Genomic DNA, 17406 nt, shown 5'->3' with positions numbered 1-17406 from the left:
CTCGTATATGTCAGATAACACCATGTAACAAAATTTGAAAAACCTTTTGTTTCCTGGTTTGAAAGTTTCTGTTTCCTGTTTACTTGTGAAATACTTACACTGAAAGTACTTAGACCCCTTTCAATCAGGCTTTCGTTCAAGTCATGGGACAGAGACTGTCTTGGTAGCTATTACTGACGAAATTCGTCGTCAGTTAGACCGGGGCAGATCAGCGCTATTGGTACTCTTAGATCTTACAGCTGCATTCGACACCATGGACCATGACTTGCTGATCCATCGATTGGCTATGTCTGGTGTACAAGGTTTAGCTCTTAAATGGTCCGAGTATGATGATCCTTCAAATGTTGGGTCTTGGCAATGGATATTTTGTATAATGTAGCATACAAAGAATTTCAAAATAAAATCAACTTGTAAGTTATAGATTGCAGTAAAGCCTTTGTGCAGATCATTACAAATTATGTCTAAAGAAAGTCCTGATGTGTAACCTATACTCTGAACAAGATGCTACTGTCAGGACACAATATGGAGAAACAGAATGGATTCCTATTGGGAAAACAAGCTTTGCAGTGGCAGAAAGTATCAGGCAAGACTATACCTTAACAGTCTATCTTTTTAATTTATATGCAAAACACATCTTACAAAAAGCAGGATTAGTCTCATAAGAGGCAGCCATAAAATTAGGTGAGGAAATAATTTAACCATTTAAAATATGTGAAGGACACCTTATTACTTGCAGAAAATAGCAAAGACTAATTATGAAAGTTAAAGGAGAAACTACAAAAGTAAAGTTACATTTTAATATTAAAACCAAAAACAATCACTATAGACTATTAGTTTTACATAACTTTAAAATAGGTAATGAAGGATCTGGAATCATTACGGATGACATACATCTATACTTCACTTCAGTAATTAAACAAAATAGAGACTGTAGACTAGAAATCAGAAGACTATGCCATAAAGAAATAATCTAAGTCATAATCTTTCTAATTTCTATGTATGATTGTGAAATTTGGATATTGAATAAAACCGATAGGAAGAAAATCAATTTATCTGAAATGTGGTGCTGTGGGAGAATTCTGTAGATACCATGGATTGCAAAAATAACTAATAAATGCTTCCTAGACCAAAACAAATTTGAACCCTCCCTAAAAACACACAATAACTAAATAAAGAGTATTGTACTTCAGACATATCATGAGATAATGTCATTGGATTACAAGTGAAGTGATTCAATGAAGTGATTCAAGTGATTCAATGAAGCAGTAGGAAAGATGATGTCTGGGGATCATTCATACACAGGTTCACCATGAATCAAAGTCAATTAGAAGGCACCTGAAATCCAACAAATCTAAAGCATGCCTCTGCATATCAGTGGCTGGGAGGGCATAAGTCTAAAGCTCCAGTTGCAGTCATGCATTGCTGGTGGACTTCTCATAGGCTTTAAACTGGCCACTTTGTGACTCTAAAGGCCTTTGCTCTGATCCAACATGAATGTTCTTATTACATTCCGAGATTCAGGTTTGGATGAAAAATATGATGAACAAATTTCCTGAGAAACATGAAAGTATATGTTCAGTAAATCTAAATAATTTTGAAATTTCTCATTCTTGCCTAGTTGCCATAACCAGGTGTAAATACTTTTCAATGAAAGAAAAACCTATAAGAGACTTAAATTTTGCTAAGATCTAATATTGCCTGGATATTTATAGAACATTTTGAATTGTAATATTTAAATTAGAGTGTTTTAGTTCTAGCAGTAAAGCTTTGTCAGGATAGATTTAAAAACAACAACAGACAGGTTTTCTGTTTGTAACAGGATGATGAACTATCAGGAGAGTACATGTCGACTTTTCATTACAAAATATTGTGGCATGCTACATGGGTTCAGCAAAACATATGTAATAAGCATGCATTATTATAATAGTATTTATGGTTGTAATCAAATATATGTGTGTATTGAATTTTGCATGAATTTTGCAAACAGCTTCAGATGTTTTACAGCATGAGGCTACTTCTAGGAATGGGTATGAACTAATTTTGTTCCTGTTAGATGTGATATTTCAAACTACAGTAATATATGAAGTGGAACATACACATCTCTCAATTTTTACATTCTTTTAAATTTCAGTATATATTTCTCTGAGAAAAATGTACACAAAAATGCATACATTGGGCAAAGTAGCATGTAAAAAGGCTTTTAAAAAGGAAAATGGCATACAATTAGGAGGAGGTGTTTCTTTAAAACGCATAAAGAGAAAGAACCCATATATGAAAATGTATATGGATTTTCGTGTTGTATCCAAACTAACACAATTTTAGTGTGGTCTTTTTTTAAAAAAAACTGCAAACTGATGTAGAAACAGAATGGAATGAAACTGAATTTGATAACATTCAGATTGTATTGAAAACAAAACAGAGATTCATCCTCCATCAATACACATTTCATGAATGAGTTTTCTTTATGAAAAATAGAGTCCATATGTATGTGTTTGGCACATATGGGCACACATTCATACCTTTTTTCTTCATATAAGATTAAGGCTACTTCTACTTTGACATGGTACATTGATAAGCTTAATCGAGTTTAATGTTGTAAAGTAAAATGCAATTCTGTTCTCCAGCACAGGGAGAAAAGGTTAATCCCAGTTAGCCTATGACATTTGTTTTAAAAAGAAATAGCTTTATATAGCCATTTAATAACAGGGGACATGATATCCAGCGATCCCAGACACAGTCTAAGCTGGAAGGGATGAAGAGAAGTATTCTGTAGGATGAAGAAAACTATATAATTTTAACCTTGACAAGAGATCTTTCCAGGGGAGAAGGACTCATCTCGGAAGTAATATCATAACATTTGAGGGCTGCCCATAAATCACATATTTCTTGCACACCTGGCACTTTCACAAAACAGTTTTCATGTGTGAGGGGAAACTGAATTATGATGAACCAAATCCACCTGTACAACAAAATGTTGTTGGGGTGTAGGATGTCACTATTTCTGCAGGTGAAAGAATTTTGCAGATGTGTGTGTTTCTGAATAGAAGTTCCCATTACACGCACCTCCCTCTCTCAGGATTAAAAACATGAAATACATTTTGACATTAATGAAAACAGATTTTTTGCTTTGGAAACAGTACACAAGTTAGCCTCCAACCACTTTTGCTTTCTTCACATGGACACACTGCCTCAACATCAATAAATGAAACATCTTTTTTTTTTTTTTTTACTTTTTTCACTTCCTCACTGCCCTGGGATATACTGCACTTATTGTAAGCTTTGTTGTCTTCACTTGACAAAGACCATCATCCATGGAGATTGACACTTATGGTGTTGTCATGCATTCCTTCCCTTCTGAAATTTGAGTGTTTTCACAATGCACCACAAGTGATTTGATTCCACTGTAATTGTTGGGTTTCCATTGAATCCTGAGATTTGTAGTTTTCTGGAGTATTTAGAATTTCTAGCTTACGAGCTTTGGTATACTTCTTTGAATTACAGCTGATAATTCTAAGTACTGTCCCAAATCCCAGAATCCTGTAGGATGGAACCAGAGCAGTTACAGTGCATCAAACAGCTACAATCTGTATAGTATGGATACTCCCTTTGCATTTCTTTTCTCAGCTGCTTCATCTGTTTTAGGCAAAAGTCTTGTACTCACTTACATGGAAATGAATTCTGTTATACTCAGTAGGATTTACTTCTCAATAAGCACACCTAGAAGATAGTCCTTCTAGGGCCCATACTGACAATTTATGTAATGCAATTGGAAGTTAGCTTCAAACTGCAGTGGCCAGGCAACAAACTCCCTCAGAAGCAATGCGAAAGAAAGCCCTTAATGTGCATCAGTGATCTGTGATTTGTGGAATCACCATCCAGGGTTCAAACTGGTTCCTGGATTTCCTATGGAATCATCTGCTCAACGAGACCACTTTCTTCAATACCAGTTTAAAACTGCATTACATGGTCAGTATAGATGGGACCATAGAATCAAAAACTAGTTTACAACTACTTTCAGCTAAGTAGTTTTTCTTGTGGGTTGACATTTTAAAGAAGCTTGAACATTATATTTTCTCACTTTTCCTACACATAATTATTTGTCTGCTCTGCCTTTAACCACTCATAATGTTCTGTTAGCATTTCATTCCTCCTTCCCAAGCTATTGGAAGAGCAATTGTCAGTTTACAGATTGCACCTAACTTCTACCATCTGTAACTGCACAACACTCAACATATGCTCTCTCAGCACAGAGTTTCCAAAGCCTAGCAAACAGTCTTCCTGGAGGTGAGGAAACTCTGCCAAACACTATCCTGCAAGACCTCCAGGGCATTCAAGCAAGAGATCACTTGCTTATGGTTACTGTCTGCCAGGTTTCCCATAGCCAACTGGATCACAATGCCAATTCTTCATCTTGTTTCCATGCCAAAAATGGGAAGTTAGACAAAGTAATTGCTGTGACATTACCACTTTCTGGCACGTGTTGCCTGTCTGCCCTTGGTTTGCTGTAGGCAGAGAAAGACCACACAGTTATATTGGACACGGAGACCATATGAGTTTGATTCCTTGGATTATTTATTAATGAGCACTGTCTTCTCTCTAACCAAAATAAAATAACCCTTTCACTGCCTATTTCCAGCTCCCCTTTCCTATTCTTCCAGCAACTAGGCATGCTTATTAAAGTCGGCTTCACACATTCCACTCCAGATATCCTTCGTCAGCGGTATTCTGGAGGTCTTGGGGCTGGAATCCATTTTATTTCAAGTAAGGAGTATAAAGCTTTTAAAATCATTCATTCCCGCCCCATGCAACTGAAGGAAGATTACATAGTTATACCGGTCTGATACATTTCATGGTTTCATCCTACAGGCATTCTGTGAGTTACTTAGCCTCTCTGGTACAAAACTCTGAGGTTTACAAGAATTTGCCAATAGCGAAAGCTAAGTATTTCACCAAATGAAAAACCCTTACATTTCAAAGCATTTGACACCATCAAATGGACTCCTAAGATTTCCAGAATGAAGTCAGATCATTTGACATTCTCAGCTCTTGGTTCTTACTAAGCTACAAACCCCAGAATTCCACAGAATGTTGACATGGTATTTACAAAGTAAAAATAACACTTTATCAGTATAATGTAATAGAGCAGCAAAAATATGTCATGAAAAGAACACACATTAAGGACCTAATTGAGGAATTTTTAGCATCCTAGGATGCTTCTGCCCCAGTTGAGTGATGGCCCATCACATGACATAGCCTCACTTCCAGCTGGGCTGCACTTGCTCCACTGGAGCAGCAGCCGCCAGCACGGGACCCTCCCTGTTTTCCATTTGGAACAATGGGGCTACCATGTAATAACATTTCCCCATGTGTGATAGGGAAGCGTCACTGATGGTTGGGAGGGGCAAGTTGCCACAGAGGCTGGTGAATTGGTATGGCATGAGAGGTTATGGTGCCATACAATCAGGGGTGTACAAGATTATGTAATGATTTGAGACTTGGGGTATGACTAGTGATTAGCATTTGAATCCTCACTCAGCCATGTAAACGTACTGGGTGACACATTTTCCAAACCTCTTGGAATCCAGGAAAGACTACAGTATACAGATTTATATTGACCTCCCTCATTGGGTTGGCATCTCCAACTTTTGGCTATCAGTGACAGTTAGGCCCTTTCTACACTGCCATATAAAATCTAGATTATCTGCTTTGAACTGGGTTATACGTCAGTATAGAAAGGGCCTGAGAGGCAACCCAAAATCTAATGTCCTTACAGATATTTCATATTTGAAATCCTGGAACCAAGCCCATGTTACAATCTCAGGAGAAAAATACAGAAATGGTATAAAGATGAACCATTTTCTGTCTAGGAAATCTCTTTTAGCTTGGTTAAAAAAGCCAGGTCATCCTTACTAATCACTGGGCACCATTGACTATCTACTCACTACCTTTTCTGCAATATTTAACACTTCTGCAGTATAAAATGTTTCCAAACCATGACATTTTTATGACTAAAATAAATATTGTGCATCAAGGCTGAACTTTCCTGAGCCCCTAATCCATAACCAAACTATTTAATGGATACCAAAGCACAGTGATTTGGAGATATTTTGGATTCCCATATACATACAAGTTCCATTCCATCTTATCTGAACATTAGATCTATCAAAAAAGGAGAGGAAAATGTAAGTAGCATTTACATGAAGGTTTTTTTAATGACAATATGTATTCAAAAACTGTAAACTGATAATTGATGGGTCGGTCTAGAAATAGCTTCCCTTTGGGTTTCCTGGAAAAGTTTTGTCTAATATTAATATTTGGTTTTAATATTTAATATTTAATCTATTTTAGAGGAAGGTGAGTTAGTGGTGGCAGGTTAGATAGAAAAAATAATTTGGAAATAAAAACATGCATACACTGGCTGATTCTTGTTGGTTAGATTAACCTGACTCCAGATTGCTTCCAGTATGGCACTTGATCTCTTTCTGAAGCAATCACATCTCTCAAGTTTGTAACCACAACATGGAACAAGGGTGGCATAGAACAGCAAGAATTACACCACAGCAAGAGTTAGCTGTAAAAAATGGCCATGACATTATTAGTCACAGCTTATACAGTTTGATGTGGTACAGGAGAAACAGAGATCTAGACATGACATAGCTGAGATGCTAATAACAACCACTCAGTCAGCATATTGTGAAATAAAAGCTGGTGGGCTCAATTCAGGCTCACCACAGATTCTGTAAGAGTACGGGCGCTAATCATCAACATGTACATGCAGCAAGCATGACAGACTGCGGACTGGAGAAGACGCCACTTTAAAACCCTAGGAAGTTCCCCCAATAGGGAAGCCAATCCTGCTATGGAACTAGCCCAATGCTTCTAGCAATGTAACAGTTGGGCAGAAGAGTGTGTCTACCTCCCTGCCAAACTACTGCAGCTGCAATCAATTTAACAAGGCAGTACAGATATGCCCCAGCCAGATCTCATTGCCTTCCTCTAACAGGTTAATACAACTAGATCTGAATGCCTCTTTAGAATAACTCTAAAGATAACATCCAGGCGCTGTTCCAGATCTTGGGAAAATTTTTAATGTTGGGGACTCCTAGCTCATATGGAACTCCTTGCTCATGCAGCCAATATCTGACTTAACTCCATAAGAAACAATAAAGATGTGCATGGATTTGTTTACTTTCATCTTCTCTACATCTACATTGACACAATCCATGGCACTAAGCCATATCTGTCTTTCCAGAAGGTTAGATGGCAAGATAGCAACGCCCTGAAAATACTGAAAGAGGAGCCAATGAAAGTGCAGAATTGGTGAGACTGGGGCTTTTCTGCTTGCCAAGGCTGTCATGTTCTCACTTAACAAAGACAGTAGGCATCTGCTTACTGAAATTGCATTGGAGTAAGGCCTTATTATTTTCCCACAGTATTTCAACAGCTATTTCTCTGTGGTCAACTAAGAAAGGCCTGCCTTCTTAATGTCTTTATTCACCCACAGCACAGACAAACAAAATTGTCCAAGACTGAACAAACCTTCATCGACATGCACTGGAAACTTAGCAACCCAGAATCTTCCCAGCCTGGTGGCAAGAGGCAGTTAGCCAAATAGGTGATGCCTTTAATCAATGAGTTATCTCTTTGCCATATTCATTCAGCATGCAGAGGCCTGCTTTGAAATGTATGTGCCAGGAGAGGCATTCAGTGCCTCAGCCACATAAAGTAGCAGGTGGTGATTCAATTGCTCTTTCCCTGTCCATACGGCGACTCAGCTGACAGTAAGTGAGATTTGCAGATGCTTATTGAATTGTGTGTTTGTTAACTCTGTTGATATTCTACTTGAATTAATTTTGCAGTCTAGTATTTATTCCACATTCTTGCTTGTCTGTCGCCTAGTTGTACAAGGTACAGATTTTTGGACTGGTTTACATAAATAGTACACTGTCCTTATACGAATGAATGGTGCAACTGTATCTGGAATACTATCTGCAGATCTGGCTAATCTAGGAAATGAGGCTGAAAAAGATTAAAAGAGGGAACCAAAATGTTCAAGAGGCTGAAGTAAATTCCCTATGAGTAATGACCATGGGAGCACTAGTGCTTTCCACTCTTGGCAGAATGACCCTTGACTTCTCTGTGGGAGATATCAAAATCCATAATTTATGCATAAGTCTGATTTATACGTGAGGTCAACTTATACATGAGTTTCTACAGCAGTTATAGTCTCATTCCATGACTGGAGAGGAGATACCTTTCAGCAGAATTTACTAAGGAATTAGAAGGGGAAAGGTCACATGCTCTCTTTTTTTTTAGACTTCCATGAGCATCTGGTTAGCCACCATGGGGAGAGATTTCTGGACCCCTGGCTATTCTCTAATCCAACTGAGCACAACTTATATAACTGGTTTTCATGATGCCCTGTTCAAAAGATCAAATCTCCATGATGTTTGGATAGATTGAGAGTTTTTCTGCCCTGCAGTCATGGTAAGAAGATATCAATTCAACCGTTATGGGTTGATCCTGTGGAATTTCTGGGATTTGACATTTGGTGAGCAGCTTAGAATTACTTGTTAAAGAGCTCTGGTCCTCTAAGTAGAGCACTGCAGCTTTGTAGCAGAAGATTTCAAGTACCTCATCAAATAACAAAATCCTGGGTTCTGCAGAATGGAGCCTTGACATTTGAAATGATACTAAACTACCAGTAGACAAAAAAACAAAAAAACAAATCTCCAGGATTCAGGCATTTATCCTCTTTCCACTTCCTCTCTCAAAGATAAAATGAATAAAACTTCAGAACAGTATGTAATACAAAATCTAATGCAATCTGACTTTTATTCGCTCTTAACAGAGCTTGTATATTTTATTAGCTAGTACATTCTTCCATCAAAAACATAGACAGGACAAACTGTCTGCTGGTAAAATCACCAGCACCTATACTCTTAACAGCTTGTTTTTTAAAACATGCTAATTGCGACAGCTTTGCTGTTGCCAAAACAAGTAAACTAAATGCCTTACAAAGGTAAACAGAGACATTATAAAATGCAGGGGGGTAATTTTCCAAGTTTCCATTTAGGACTCATTTGTATGCACACTTAGGCATGTGTGAGGCACTGTAGGCTGGCAGACTTGACAATAATAACAATGAATGGCCTGATGGCACAGAACTGTGTGATGCAAATGTGTTAGTAACTACCCTAGCACATATGCACTCCTAAAATGAGACACTTATGCCACAATTTGGAGAACATATGGAACTCAACTTAGTTTATTTCAGTGGAAACTTCTACCCTGAAGCAGCATCAGTCCTTGTAGCCTTCCATAATAGATAACAAAGAGGAAATTGACTTGATGTGAAAGTATCAGACTTTTCCATGTTGATCGACTCTTGCCATCAAAACGGTCTTTCTAATGATGAGGTGAAATCTCCTTTCTTGACATTTGACTCCATATTCTAGGACTTGTCTACACCAGTAAAAACAATTGGTGCAAACCAAATTTTGCCACAGATCCATCCATTTTCATTACACTACTGATAAGTGATCGACCCCTATCATTGTTTTCTCACTGTCAAGGCACTGAGTCAATAACTCAACAGCATAGGTAGGCAGACACAGAAATAGTCCAAGACCAGCCCAAGTTCAATATAGGCAGCTCACCGGCACATCCAAAATAGCCCAAGCACAGGAGCAAGCAACACACGTCATCCAAGTATTCTGTCTGAGGTCAAAACACAGCTCACCAAAACTCCATGCAACATACTGCAGATCCACGAATCCAAATCACTGACGGACAGCATTCAGTATAATGATTGCTTTCAGCAAAGCTCTGTTCTCAGTGTCCTTCCTTTACATTGCCTTTCTAACCACTCAACAACTGGTCTTCCTTCTGTTGAGCCAATCTCTTTGGCCAACATAGCTGGATCAAGTCTACTCTCATCTGAAGCCAGGTGGAGCACGTCAACTCCTGCCCTCCCTCCTGAAGATTTTAATTCTGCTCAAATTAACTTTTCCCCTCAGAGACCTGCTCCTGCAAAGCCATAAAGTCTTCAAACAGGTTCAACTCTTCCTCCCTCGTAGTCTCTTATTCAGCTACTGGGAGTCAAACCCCCTCCTCCTCCTCCTCCTCCTCCTCCTCCTCCTCCTCCTCCTCCTCCTCCTCCTGACCTATGGTCCTGACACTCACTGCCTCTGCTAGGACCTCCCCTGCTCCCCAAGAATTCACAAAGAATAATGGGAAAAGCTCTAAACAACATCTGCAAGTTTGTTTAGTGTCATTGGTTGCAGCTGCTCTGCACTGGAGACTTGAACTGATTTATAGTAGTTAGGTATTTCACTACATAATGAGGGATAATTTCTAGCCCTGTCTGTAAGAGATATGATAACTGAACACCTTAGATATTTAATTTGCTACTTTAGGCATGTGTCTCATCTCAGAGCTGTGGGCCATCATAATGCACAACATGAAAAGTAAGCCCAGGGTGTGTGAAAGCACGCCCTGCTGCCATTATTCTAAAAGTGACAAAGGCAGCCAGATTATGAGGTACGAATTATAACTGGTTATCTGAATATCATTAGGACAGTCATTTCCGTAAACAATTTTAGCTTCAACATTAAATACGTGTATAACATTTGATGGCAAGCTATCAGAGCAGCATTGCACATTTAGTTGTTATGATCAACTTTCTTGCATGCTTGCTTAGGATGCTAATGGGGCTATACTTGCTTGTGTTAATCTATGCACCATCACAACTATGCACATCAATATTCTGGTAGTCCACGGGGCACATCTAGTCTCCCAGGTGATTTTGTCCCATTCCTAGGAGATGTGTATTTTAGTTCCAAAGAGCTAAATAAAACTGAGCTTCAGAATAAAAATAGATGTTCCTCATTAAGGAATAGAGTTGGTTTTCATTTCATAGAAACTTTATGAAAGATGATATATATTTTTTTTAAAAACCAGCTGTTGTCTAATTTTTTTTTAATTTATTCCCATATTATTATTATTATTCCCAATTATATTTTCTTATGATTACACAGAGAAACACATAGTTTATTTTCTCACATGTACCTTCAAAAATCCCAGAATCATTTTTGAAAGTATCTATGAGAGACTAAACTGTAAGATGAACTAGTGTAATAATATGAGAGAAATGAGGGATGTTTATAGAATATATTGCTTTTATTTTGCAGATCAAAAAAAATGAAGAGGCATTATTCTCATTCAGGGCCTGAATATCTTAAATGAACCAAGTCTTGCCTGATCTTGGAGGCTAAGCAAAGTCAACTACTTTGAGGAGAGATCACCAATGAATATCAGGTACTGTGGACCCTGTTTTTAGAACTAAGATCTGGCAAAATTACCTCTGAGAAGCCCTTGCTTAACAAAACCCTATGAATTCATGGGGTTGCTATAGTTTGATTGGCAATGTGAAGCAGATATATGCACACACAGAGATTCTCCTTTCATGACAGTATGGTTGCTTATGAAATGAAGAATGCGTGCCAACTGCTAAAACCCAGAAACTCAATCAGTGGCTGATACTGGATGAAAAATTCCCTTCTGGGCACAAAGAAGACTGGGCAACTTGGAAGGCACTGAACAGACTGTGTTCTGGTACCATGAGATGCAGAGCCAATCTTAAGAAATGGGCCTTTAAAGTGGAATCTGCAACACGTGAGTGTGGAGAAGAGCAAACCACAGACCACTTACTGCAGTCTGAGCCCCACCACATGCACAATGGAGGACCTTCTTATAGCAGCACCAGAGGCACTCAAAGTGGCCAGTTTCAGATCAAAGGAAATTTAGTATAATGTCAAGGTTTGTTTTTAACTGTTTGTGGTTTTTAACTTTATTTGTGGTTTTTATACATTATAACTGTATCCTCAATTCGCTTCTGACAAGATAAATAAATAACAAATTGCTGAAGGTACATTTATGTACTTAGACCATCACAATTATGCCTTGTAGGTAGCTGTGAAAGCAGCCAAGGTTGCCTCAATGATAATGAGAAATGAAGACCTTATCTCAAGCTGTAAATGGGGAGAAAGAATGCTGGAAAATATTTTCCAAAATATTTAGCCTCTGGTGCCCAAACTCCACACCTTGACAGTGGAAGGAGCTTCAATGTGATGGGTGCTAATTAAAAAATAGAATAAAAATGAAATGTAAATTGTGTCTAAATCAATAAAGGATTATGTTTCAGCCAATCCCTCATGGGCTATATCTTGGAACCTTTAGCCTGTAATGTCAAAAAATACTTCGTGTTTAGTGATAATTTAACACTATGCCACTTCTATCAGCATGCCACCAAGTGTATTAGAGATCTACAGTGTCTGTCAACACTTTAAGTGTTATTTCTTCTGGAACCAACACAAGATGTGAGAAGTTCACAGGTATATTACTATAGGGAGTTTCCTACCTTTCTTTTTAACGTGTTCATAGTTCTTCTCTATAGGAAAGAAGCTTAATTGGACAGTTGCCGTCTACTTGCCTAAACAGCTAAATGTGACAGAAATGGAACTCATCAGTCCCTCACTAAATCAAAAAAAGGCAGGAAGAAGTGAGAAATAAAACAACAAAGGTGGTTTGTGAGCTCACGATGTTCTTTTGAGCAAAAGTGTTAGTGTATTTTATATGACAGATTTTGTATTCTAGAATGCTGTGATTCATTAGGACATTTTTGATAGAAGAAAGTTTGATTCCTGAAAGAAAAACTATTTTCAACTACAACAGGAATGAAAAGAATGTTTAAAAATATTTGAAAGCTGGTTTAAAACACGGTTTGGGGTGTTTCTAAATTGTGATAAGTATTCTGGACTGAGAAGAATCTTTGCAGTTCAAGACTTAGTCTGTGCAAAATTTTCACAAGATTAGTTTGCATGGAAATAATCCTATTTCTGTGTAGGAGGAAGCATCATTTTCTTTACAGAAAACAAGGCATCCAGGCAAGTATATTATTTTCCATACAGAAAATGCTGCTTTCTACACAGAAATACTTTCTTCAGAAAATCTACTGCATGCAAATTTGCACAGATAAGTCCCAAACTGCAAAAAACTGCAGGTTTCAAATACTTTCTTATGTCATGAGTAAAATTACTAGAATTACTCCTTGCTTCCTTCAGCAAGACACAGCACAGCAGAATTAATGCAGCTTGATACCACTTTAATTCCCATGTTTCAGTGTGATAGATTCTTGGAAGTTTGGAGAAGCACCAGCAATCTAGGAGTATGGCGGCAAAGGCTAAAGACCTTGCAAAGCTACAGCTCCCATGATTCTGTAGTATTGAGCTTTGGCAATCAAGGTGGTATCAAGCTGCATTAAATTTACAGTGAAGATGCCCCATTACTGAATAATTTTAACACTAAAAATCACTTATCCTTTAGAACATGAGGATTGACTTCAACAGTATTAATCAAGAAATCTAGCAAATTAAATCATGTTACTGAAAACCCTAACAAAGTAATAGTGTAGTGACTTAGTCAACTAATTATTTCCAATCTCCAGTGGAAATACAGGTTATTCTCATTTCCACCAGTATAATGAGATGTATGTGTAACTGATATCTTCTCATCTCTATTATCTTTTGCCCCCCATTATTGTGATTTGAATGATACATGTGTAGTCATCCTAAATGCACAGGACAATACAAGAATTCTGTATGAAATTCCATTGGAGTTTCTTTGCTGAAATGTGATAAGATCCTAGGACTTGTGTTAATTGCAAACAGGATTCTGCCTAACTACATTGTGCTACCATAACATTAGGAACAATGATGTGGCATCAACACAACTGGTTACAATTAGAATACTCATCATAAAAGCAGTGGAAAGATAAACATCAGCAAAACAGATAGTTGGGAAAATGATGCAGACATTAAAGGCTTAGATGTTTTGATTGCTCAATAGATGCTTTTAATAAGAACGCCAAAGAAATTAACATCATATTTTTTCCAAAACATGAAATGACATTTGATCGTGTGAAGCTGTGTCAGGAATAAAATAAAGAAGGAACTTGTTTACAATCATTGCCATTTTAGGGCAAGAATGTAGACTAACCAGAATGTAACATAAGAAGAATTAGGTATGGGTAGAAAACTAGAAGGATAGGAGCATTTTTCATACTTTCCCATTCACCAGAATATTCCATGGAACTGGGCAACCTAGTGCATTCCTTGTCTACTTCGTTAGAAGTGCAAAATAGTTTTCATGGAATTGTGCATAGCATTTCAACCTTTTTTTCTTAAAAGTATTAAGTTTTGTATATCTATTTTACTAATGGTCTGATTACTGGCCTGTTTACAATGCCTTGTCCCATTTAATAATCTTAAGAAGAGCTCACTAAGTTTTTCTTGTACACAATATAGTTCTGCCCAGGAATGCATGAACCCATTAAAAATTCATGATAAGAGCCTGAATAGTGTTTCTTGACAAGAAGACAACAGAAAGGCTATTCTACAAATAAATCAGAGATAAATTATTTGTAACTTGATCCTGTAATTTAATAGGATCCATTATAACATGAAATGCTATCAAGTACCTTTTTATGTGTGTGTAGGGTATAATTTAATAATCAAGATTTCTTTAACTATGAATATAAAATTTCAGTTTCATACTATGCATGTGCACAGCTTAACCATTTACTTTCAGTCTCCAAATCTGAGGTGTAAAAACATCCCTAATTAGTAAAATGTCATGTTTCCTAACTTGAGAAAAGGTGGGTAACAAATACAATATTATTATTATTATTATTATTATTATTATTATTATTATTATTATTATTATTATTAGCAGCAGCAGCAGCAGCAGCAGCAGCAGCAGCAACAACAACATTTCTGCCCTGAACGCTCAGCCAAGAAGGATAGGGATCAAAAGGACACATTGTCTTCCTTATTCCTGCTACAATACTTTCCAAATAAAACTGATCCAGCGTAATCCAATTCATGCAATCATTGGGCACTCCACTGTCAATTTGGCTATAATATTGGCATCTCAGTCAGCTATTATCTGAGAGATTTTATTTGTGATGTGACTGTTAAGCATCATAGCAAACTGCTGAAGGCTCTAGAATTGGATTTAGTGGTGGGAGGAGCCTCAGTTAGACCTCTCACCACCCTGAATAATTTGGCTGGATGCAAATTGCAATATGTTCAGAGAAGAAAGTCTCGATATCCCCTGTTTTGCCAAGGAGTTTGATTAGTGACAGATCCGTGTGAATGTTTAGAGATGTGTGTGTTTATAACCCTAGACTGGTTTTGATTCCATCTATTGATCAGGGTTTGAACAGGATCATCAAAGGGACCAGTTTTGAAAGATCCATTATTCTTTGAGGACAGAATTCTTAATAGGTCCTCCACTCTGCAGGGGCACAAAGTGACCATGATACCAACTCTGACCAGAAAATGATCTGTCCATGACAACACAGAGATCTCAATCACCTCTGCCCACAGGTCTATATGCTCCAAGTATGACCTACTGAATGTGCGGGCCCTGAAGTAAGTTGAAATAGGACCATGTTTGTAATAAATGCCACGAACTTCCAAACGGCATTTGACTAACTTGTCCTCCGTGGGATGTTAAAGTTGCCTAAGATCATAAGCCTGAGCAGCTCCAACACCAACTTTGAGGCCAGTTCAGATAGATCTGCCAGGGAATATGATAGACAGTGGGGTGGTTGGCATGCTAATAAACTATTCAGTCTATCCCTAGTCTTCAGTCTTCAGGTAAGAATGCTCAGTGTGGATCAATCCCCAATAGATAATCCAGTTAGGTTAAAATGATTTTGTGAACCGCAACTACCCTGCCTTCATAACCATTTTCCCTCACCTGTTCACTAACACAGCACCCTACTGGGAAAGCATGAGCCTATGGTTCCTATAATCTCTCAAACAAGTTTTGGTAAAACATGGCAAGTCATCTATAAGAGATCATAGGTTGTATGTACAGTACTTATTTTTAATTGACCTAGCATTGCATGGGAGAATTCCCCAAATTTCTGAGGATGGCAGGATGACTGGAAGGTAAGATTTATTATTATTTATTATTATCATTTCTAACATTTATATCCCGCCCTTCTCACCCGAAGGGACTCAGGGCAGCGTACACAATTGGCAACAATTCAATGCCTACACATAATTAAAACACAGCAATGACAATCAGTATGCAATGTGCAATGTGTAAGTACTAAAGAGTAAAGGGTTAAATCCAGAGGGATTCTTTACAGATTCTGACCTTGTTGTTCAGGCAGGGGTAAGAAGAGAAACATCTGCTTCTAAACACCCATCAGGTATTTTAAAACCATTTTAACATCTGATGTTTGTTGTTATCATAGCTTTGGGTGCTTTCTCACAGTGTATATCATATGATGCAACTTACACAGGTTGTCACTGTATACTACATATTATGACCTCTTGCATCTCTGTAGACAGCAGACTCTGGGCAGATATCAAGATATCCCTATCCTGTAAGGGGTGATTAACATGAGCAATACTAATAGGCATTCTCAGTCTCTGGTTTAATGTAGTGAGCCCATAGCCCACTGTGTCAGTTTACTATATTTTTGTCCCTTGGCAAAATAAAGCGCCAACATCATCAGCTCTTGCAAAATAAAACAGCAGGAAGCCTCATCGCTCAGTTATCCAGAAGGTCTTGGCATATATTAAACTTATAACAAACACGACAGACCAAATCCTCCAGCTGAAGCTTCTTCTATGCTCAGTTTGGAAAGACTAAAGAACTGTAGTCAAATACATGGAGACTTTCCCATAGCATTTCATAATATCTCACCACTTGATCATCCACCATTCCTGTGGATGTGTGTTTATGGGGTGTTTACATGTGCTTTATACAGAAATCTAGGTTCAATAGATTCACAATGGCAAATAAGCATGACTACAAGCTTCATCTTATCTAGCATTCTTCTCCCGTCAGTTCTGGAACATTCTAGGGAATGAGATTCAGAGCACCTTGGGTGCAACATAGACATTGCCCAATTATTTATATCACGATCCCATGTTTTCAGGATCCTGTTTGCTTTGCATTCAGACAGATTAATGCCATGTCAAATAATTGTATCCTGGCCTTAGTTGTTTATTTAGCTATTTATATGCTTTTTGTAACAGAAGTTGTGTGAATGTCTTCAAAACAAGAAATTAAAACAATAACAGTTACAACAAAAATACAATGTAGCAAACTGAAACTAGAATTATAGAGTCAGAAAGCCTACTATAAAAACAGTGATCAGAAAAAAGTAACACTGCAGTGTTAAAATATATGAAATTCACAACACATGAGTTTATGTCGGTCTGTCTTACAAGGGAAGAATACCCTATATTGTTGTCATATCCCAGCTGTTGTCACCATGTAACCTTAGCCAAGGGAGGACAAGAGAGAGCTGATGCAGGGACC

The 17406-nt window shown here is 37.7% G+C and overlaps 1 long non-coding RNA gene across 1 annotated transcript; it reads left to right on the top strand.

Annotated features, from left to right (window-relative positions):
• The first annotated feature begins 6382 nt into the window (after positions 1-6382).
• LOC134298494 (uncharacterized) lies at positions 6383-12209 on the top strand. The gene is made up of 2 exons (XR_010005598.1): positions 6383-7781; positions 11193-12209. It is a non-coding gene; the product is annotated as an uncharacterized LOC134298494 (long non-coding RNA).
• Positions 12210-17406: the final 5197 nt, after the last annotated feature.

The sequence above is a fragment of the Anolis carolinensis genome, chromosome 4 (genome assembly GCF_035594765.1).
Source record: "Anolis carolinensis isolate JA03-04 chromosome 4, rAnoCar3.1.pri, whole genome shotgun sequence".
Taxonomy (NCBI): Eukaryota; Metazoa; Chordata; class Lepidosauria; order Squamata; family Dactyloidae; genus Anolis; species Anolis carolinensis.
Note: the sequence above shows the minus strand (reverse complement) of the source record. Positions and strands in the feature narration are given on the sequence as shown.